Raw genomic sequence first — 7,500 nt, forward strand, 5'->3', positions numbered from 1 at the left:
GTGTGTGTGAATGTGTGTGTGTGTGAATGTGTGTGTGTTCGTGCGTGCGTGTGTGTGTTGGTCATCAAAAGTATCAACTTTTTTCTTTTTTTAAAAATCAGTCGTATGAGTCAAAACGGGAACAAAAACAATACTTAAAGGACGCGGCGAATGCATTTCTTATCCTCAGAATATATCAAACAACCTATTTATAGAGAGAGAAAATAGTTGTTCAGTGTCAAAAAGAATCCATCGTTCTTAACTACCCCCTACCCCCCCCCCCCCCCCCCCCTTACCCCAACACCCAACTTAAAGGTCGGAATGATTCATGACGAGCCATATCTGCTTAAAAGTCCTATAACCGAAACCTGTTTGGAAATGACAAGTGAAATATACACTGTTTAATTTTTACACAGCCACAAAGTGCCTAAAACATCGCAGAAAGTAATGTTGGCGGTTATCTTCTACCGTGCATGAAAAGAACTTAACAAAAGCAGGAGAACATGGGGGGGGGGGGGGGGGAGCCAAAGGAAGAAGGAAATAGAAAGAAGAACTAAGACGGTGAGGACAACTGGTACAAACTGTGTGAAAAGGATGAGCAGAAGAGACCACGCACGGCCTGAACCCTTTTAATGGATTATCTGATTTAGCGAGGATCAGGAATCGTGCCATCTGACTGGTGCAAATGATCCCATTTTAATACAGTAATTCGTTCACAACATAGTTTAGCTCCTTGGATTCAGGGCTAATCTTTAAGACTGGGGTGTGCGGCTTCCTTGTTTTGGAATGTGGGTTACACTCGAAGAAAGGTAGACTTGAAGGGAGATAATATAATATATAATTATGCTGCGTGAAATGAACAGCATAGTTATAAGCTCTGATCTTGTTCGTGTGTGTATGTGTGAGCGCGAGTGTGTGTGTGTGTTTTATAAATTATTGTTTGAAGCAAGCGAGCAAAAGTGAGGTAAAAGCGAAAATATGTACATAAACCAAGTGGACCAGAATTCGTATGTGATTAGAAAAAGTTTGGCAGTGACAACTGCACTTACTTTCTAGGAGAATTGCGAACCATACAGAAGCCTTTTGTACAATCAATGAGGGGGGGGGGGAGGGGCTATAGTTTTTTTTTACGAAATGTTCTCTTCACAGCATCTTTTAAAACCCGAATTTATCAATTTTTTTTTAATTTTTTTTTTTAGGTGAGGGGGGGAGGGTGAGGGGTCCACTGCTAGTATCCCAAACCACCACCGTGCCACCACCCCCACCGCAACCACCACGACGCTATCACGGACCGCCATCACTCAGCGCCACCTCAAGCCTTCCCAGCGTGCACCGCGTAGCCGCGTGCGGAGTTTTCCCGACGTTCCTCGCGCGAGGCGGAAGTATCGGAGCTGAGATCTACGTCAATTTGTCAAACAGAGCGCGGCAGAAGAAATGATTCACAATGTATCGCCGTGCACCATCTCCGCGGCTTGAAAGGCGAAAAGACGCAGTGAAGGGCCTGGGTCCACTCTTCTTGGTTGGAGAGATGGAGATGGAAGATTTTTTTTCTGTTTTTTTTCTGGTGTTTTATTTTCTTATTTTTTTTTCTTCTCGTTTTCATCTGATTTTTTCCCCAACGGGCTCTTTCCCTACCACTGCGTTCTCCTTCTGTTCTGTCACTGGTGGATGTTAGGGTTGGGTTTGATTTGATTTGATTGTTGTTGCTTTTTGGGTCCAGCGGACCATATAGGCCAAATCAGGACCCCTAGGGTTGGGTAAGGGTATAGTACGTACTGCTGTTAAAAAAGAAAAACCAAATCCCTGCATGGTAACCAAACTAACAAAATGAGGGTCTTCTACCCGCTCAACCTGACTTGTACAATAGCTGAATTTTGCCCCGACGGGTTCTTTCCCTACCACTGCGTGTTCCTTCTGTTCTGTGACAGGTGGATGATAGGGTTGGGTTAGGGTCTAGCTCTGCTGTTAAAAAACAAACAAACATCCCTGCATGGTACCGTGACCAAACCGACAAAATGAGGGTCTTCTACCCTCTCAAGCTGACGTATACAATAGCTATGATTGACATGTTTTTGTAATTTGTTTATCAACTAATTTCCTCGATTTATTTATGTCTTTATTTATTGATTTTCGATTGTGTATTCATTTATTCGGTTATACATGTATTGTACATGCTTGAAATCATTTTGAAGAGAAAAATATAGCAGCCGGTTAAGATGTGTTGCTTTTGTGTTCAAGTGTTGTGCTGTTTTTACATTTAGTCAAGTTTTGACTAAATGTTTTAACATAGACAGGGAATTGAGACGAGGGTGGCGGTGTATGTGTGTTTGTGTGTATGTGTGTGCGTGTAGAACGATTCCGAGAAAACTACTAGACCGATCTTCATGAAACTTTACATGAGAATTCCTGGGTATGATATCCGAGGTGTTATTTTCAATTTTTTGATAATTATCTTTGATGACGTCATATCCGGCTTTTAGTGAAAGTTGAGGCCGCACTGTCACACCCTCAATTTTCAACCAAATTGATTGATATTTTGGTCAAGCAATCTTCGACAAAGTCCGGACTATGGGATTGCATTTCAGCTTGGAAGCTTACAAATTAGTTCATTAGTTTGCTCATTAAAGTTGTCATTAAAATCGAATTTTCAGTTACAGATTTTTAAAAAATGATCGCAATGTATTCCTCATCTTCTCCCGAATTCAAAAATATATAGATATGTCATGTTTACTTTAAACATGTGCTCAGAATGGAAGAACATAGGTCCAGTAAGTACTTCGGTCGCAGTGCTTCACAGAGACGAGGTCTTCGGGTTAGCCGAGACTATCTGAAGGTAGTCTCGGCGATGACAGGTTTTGGGGTTATTGATATTTATAGTTTGTTAACGATTGACTAAATGTTTTTATATCGCTTCACGCGACTTGTTTTAATTACTATCGTTTCCTGGGTACTGAGGCATTGCACCCCTTGACCTGGATGCTAGAAATGAAATGGGGGAAAAATAATAAGAAAACAAGTCGCGCAAGGCGAAATTACTACATTTAGTCAAGCTGTGGAACTTACAGAATGAAACTGAACGCACTGCATTTTTTCACAATGACCGTAGTCCGCCGCTAGTGCAAAAGGCAGTGAAAGTGACGAGCCTGTTCAGCGCGGTAGCGGTTGCGCTGTGCTGCATAGCACGCTTTACTGTACCTCTCTTCGTTTTAACTTTCTGAGCGTGTTTTTAATCCAAACATATCATATCATAGTTTTTGGAATCAGGAACCGACAAGGAATAAGATGAAATTGTTTTTAAAACGATTTCGAAAATTTAATTTTAATCATAATTTTTATATTTTTAATTTTCAGAGCTTGTTTTTAATCCGAATATAACATATTTATATGTTTTTGGAATCAGAACATGATGAAGAATAAAATAAAAGTAATTTTGGATCGTTTTATAAAAAAATAATTTTAATTACAATTTTCAGAATTTTAATGACCAAAGTCATTAATTAATTTTTAAGCCTCCATGCTGAAATGCAATACCGAAGTCCGGCCTTTGTCGAAGATTGCTTGGCCAAAATTTCAATCAATTTGATTGAAAAATGAAGGTGTGACAGTGCCGCCTCAACTTTTACAAGCCGGATATGACGTCATAAAAGACATTTATCGAAAAAAAGAAAAAAAAACTGGCGCTTTCATACCCAGGAACTCTCATGTAAAATTTCATAAATATTGGTTCAGTAGTTTAGTCTGAATCGCTCTACACACACACACGCACAGACACAGACACACACACGTACACACACATACACCACGACCCTCGTCTCGATTCCCCCTCTATGTTAAAGCATTTAGTCAAAACTTGACTAAATGTAAAAAGATTACCAAACCGCTAAAAAAAATATTTTAAAAAACCACCTATCAATAGTTAATAGGTGTGTGCAGGAAAATGAATATTGGGTAAGAAAAGAAACTTAATGGCTATTTGAACAGATGAGAAACGATGGCCGAGTGGTAACGCACTTGCACTCGGAAGCGAGAGGTTGCGAGTTCGACCCTGGGTCAGACCGTTAGCAATTTTCTCCCCCCTTTCCTAACCTAGGTGGTGGGTTCAAGTGCTAGTCTTTCGGATGAGACGAAAAACCGAGGTCCCTTCGTGTACACTACATTGGGGTGTGCACGTTAAAGATCCCACGATTGACAAAGGGGTCTTTCCTGGCAAAATTGTATAGGCATAGATAAAAAATGTCCACCAAAATACCCGTGTGACTTGGAATAATAGGCCGTGAAAAGTAGGATATGCGCCGAAATGGCTGCGATCTGCTGGTCGATGTGAATGCGTGATGTATTGTGTAAAAAAAATTCCATCTCACACGGCATAAATAGATCCCTGCGCCTTGAGTCCGAGTCTGGAGATACGCGCGCGATATAAGACTTCATATAACATAACAAAGAGTGGTTGTTATGTGTGGACCATTCACGGGTGGTAATGGTCTTGGTGCAGCGTGGTAAATAATAATAATAATAATAATAATAATAATAAATGAGCATTTATATAGCGCAACATCATAACTTTACAAGTATGCTCTTTGCGCTTGACACATTTAAAATTAAAACACAGTTATACAAGCATTTACATCTACATTCATAGTCAACAACGCTTACTTAAAAGCATACACCATCAAACATACATTACAAAAGATTCTTCCACTAACTAATTAATAAAAACATAAATAAAATAGGTAGTAAAAAACAAGGAAATACCAGCTGAATATCCTTAATACTGATCTGGAGTAAGCTTACTCCCTCCCATGAGACAAAATAAGTTCAGCCTCATCGATCTATCCAAGTCAGTGTACCAAAAACAGACCGACACTGCTGAGTCATGTCTGTAACCTGACTGATAATATTCGGACTTTAAAAAAATAACCTTCAATCCGATATCTTGTCTTTTACCGATCCTCCTTACCCCTATAGCTTGCCTATAACCTCCCACACGACCCCCTCACCCAAACACGCGTCTGTCTCGTTTCAAATCACTTTCCTTTGACTGACTATTCTAAATCATGTCCGACTGCTGATGGTAGTGAGATTACTATTCCCCCTTCTGATGTGGGTTTTGCGGTTTTCCGTGGTCACGACAAAAGACAATTAGGGGTCCGGGACTTGTTGGTGAGGCGACCGCGTGAGGTGGTGGCTGGAGAGAGGGTCTTTTTCTTCTTCTTCTGCGTTCGACATTCATGGCCGTCATATCTTCAGGTCGGTGGCTGCCATGAAGTCCGCAGTCTTCTGCAGTTCGGCAACGGGTCCCCAGAGCTTGATGCCCAGGCTGGGGTATTCTGGCCAGTAGGACTGGCGTGCTGTTTCCAGATGCGGGCATGTCTGTAGAACGTGCCCAGGGGTTTGCTCCTCTGAGCCGCACTCACATTGGGCTGTGTCGCTGAATGGGCGGGGAGTGTAGCTGGACCTGTTGATACCATGTCGGATCAATGCCAACTCGATATTCTGCATCTGTAGTCCGTGATCTAACTGGTCCAAACAGGCGAATGGTTTTCATTCATGGCTCCTACACATTCTGTACTGTTTGGTGTAAAACGGTATCTCTGCTATCACGCATTAAAAGAGCTTATAAAGGCAGCCTCCATAGTGGAATGTGTTCCCAAAGGAGGTCACTCCCTGCACTAAGGCATAGAAATAGGGGGTTACTTATTCCAAGACATCTAATTGTGGTGAGTATGCATAGTTTATGTACAAAACCTGCAATGTAAATAAATGATCAAGTTTTGTGAGTGTTGTTGGGGTTTGTTCTGTTCTTTTTTTTACATTTTACTATGTTATAATCTACATCCTGTAAAACAAGGCAGTGGATATGTTTTGATTTTGTTCATTTATTGTGTGGCTGGTGGGGGCCCTTTTGGGATGGGGGACGATTTGACAGTGCGGTGGGGGCCAAAAACGGTAGGGGAGGGGGAAGGGGGCATCCCAGGTGTCCCAAAGTGTCCCGCGAGGGACAGATTGATGATACCAAAATGGTCTCCCGGGGGCCGGTTTGGGTTACCAAAGTGGCCCCCTTCCAGGTGGGGGTCAGATCGGGTTATTACACCGGTGTAACACGAGAAAACTACTCCCACAAGATTTTTACTCCGGAGTAAACATTTCGTACGAAAAACTTACTCCCTTTACGAAAAAAGCACTCCCCCATTGCACGAGAAAATTACTCCCTAAGACAGGTGAGCTCCGAGTAAACATTTCGTACAAAAATGTTACTCCCCTGACGAAGAAATAACGAATAAATTACTTCACCCCAACACGAGCAATTTAACTTCCCATGCCAGGTGTACGAAATGTTTACTCCCTTGTCCCCTGTTAGTCTTGGTGGTGGAAGGAGGGTAGCGCGACATTCGTGTGCGCGAGATCACTTATTGGCATTATCCCTTCGCCCGCATCCCATTTTTGCGTACGAGATTTTTACTGGAAGTAAAAAAAAATGGGGAGTACAAATTTCGCGGAGGGAGTAATTTTTTCGTGCCTTGGGGAGTTCTTTTCTCGAACGAAAAGTGTACTCGGAGTAAGAATTTCGTACGAAATATTTACTCCGGAGTAAATTTTTCGTGGAGTAAAAATTTCGTGTTACACCGGCACACCTCTCTCCCTCCATCTATCTCTCTCTCTCTCTCTCTCTCTCTCTCTGTCACACACACAAACACAAACGAAGACATCAAGAAAAAGACAGAGAGAGAGGGGGGTGGGGGGAGGAGGCAAGGAGAAGCGTGTAATTGTGTGTGTGTGTGTGTGTGTGTGTGTGTGTGTGTGTGTGTGTGTGTGTGTGTGTGTGTTATGCATGGTCGATTGGTCGTGTTTCCGTTCAATGATAGTCTTGTGTTTATTAAAGTGGTGTGTGCATGTCACACTTACCTAAGCTATATTCGCTGATTATATTGCCTGTTTTATTGTTTTATCAGTGAATAACATCCTCTGATATGTATGTATGTAATTTGTGCTGCCTCATCTCTATCATCTTCAGTTGCAATTATAATTCAGAAGATCTGCAACTGACAACGAAAGTTCTATTCAAATGAAATAAAAACAAATTCATAAACTCTTCAACTCTTGTGGAAGGGTCATCTGCTTTGTTGCATTGTGTGAGTTCCTTTTCACACACTTTGCACTTCTGTGATTCAAAAGCGGTGGAAGAATTTTCTTTAAAGTTAGTTTTGAATAAACCTGTTCATTGCAATTTCTCTCACCAGATAGTCTGCATTTCATGTTTTCAAAAGAAATACTCACCGCTGAGAGCAAATTCCCAAAGATCATTTCCTGACATAGCTCTTGAACGAAACCACATTTATAACCACTTCTGGATGACAGTTTTGAAATAATCAAACATTTTTTGGTGGGAAAAGAATCACGAGCTTTGAAGGACACAAAGAGATGACATACGATAAGATAAGATAAATCTGTATTTGCAACAATTGTGGCATAACCCATAAATCAACCTTTTTTCAACCAGCCCTCGCCAAGAGAGGTACACTC

The sequence above is a fragment of the Littorina saxatilis genome, linkage group LG1, assembly GCF_037325665.1.
Source record: "Littorina saxatilis isolate snail1 linkage group LG1, US_GU_Lsax_2.0, whole genome shotgun sequence".
NCBI classification, from domain to species: domain Eukaryota; kingdom Metazoa; phylum Mollusca; class Gastropoda; order Littorinimorpha; family Littorinidae; genus Littorina; species Littorina saxatilis.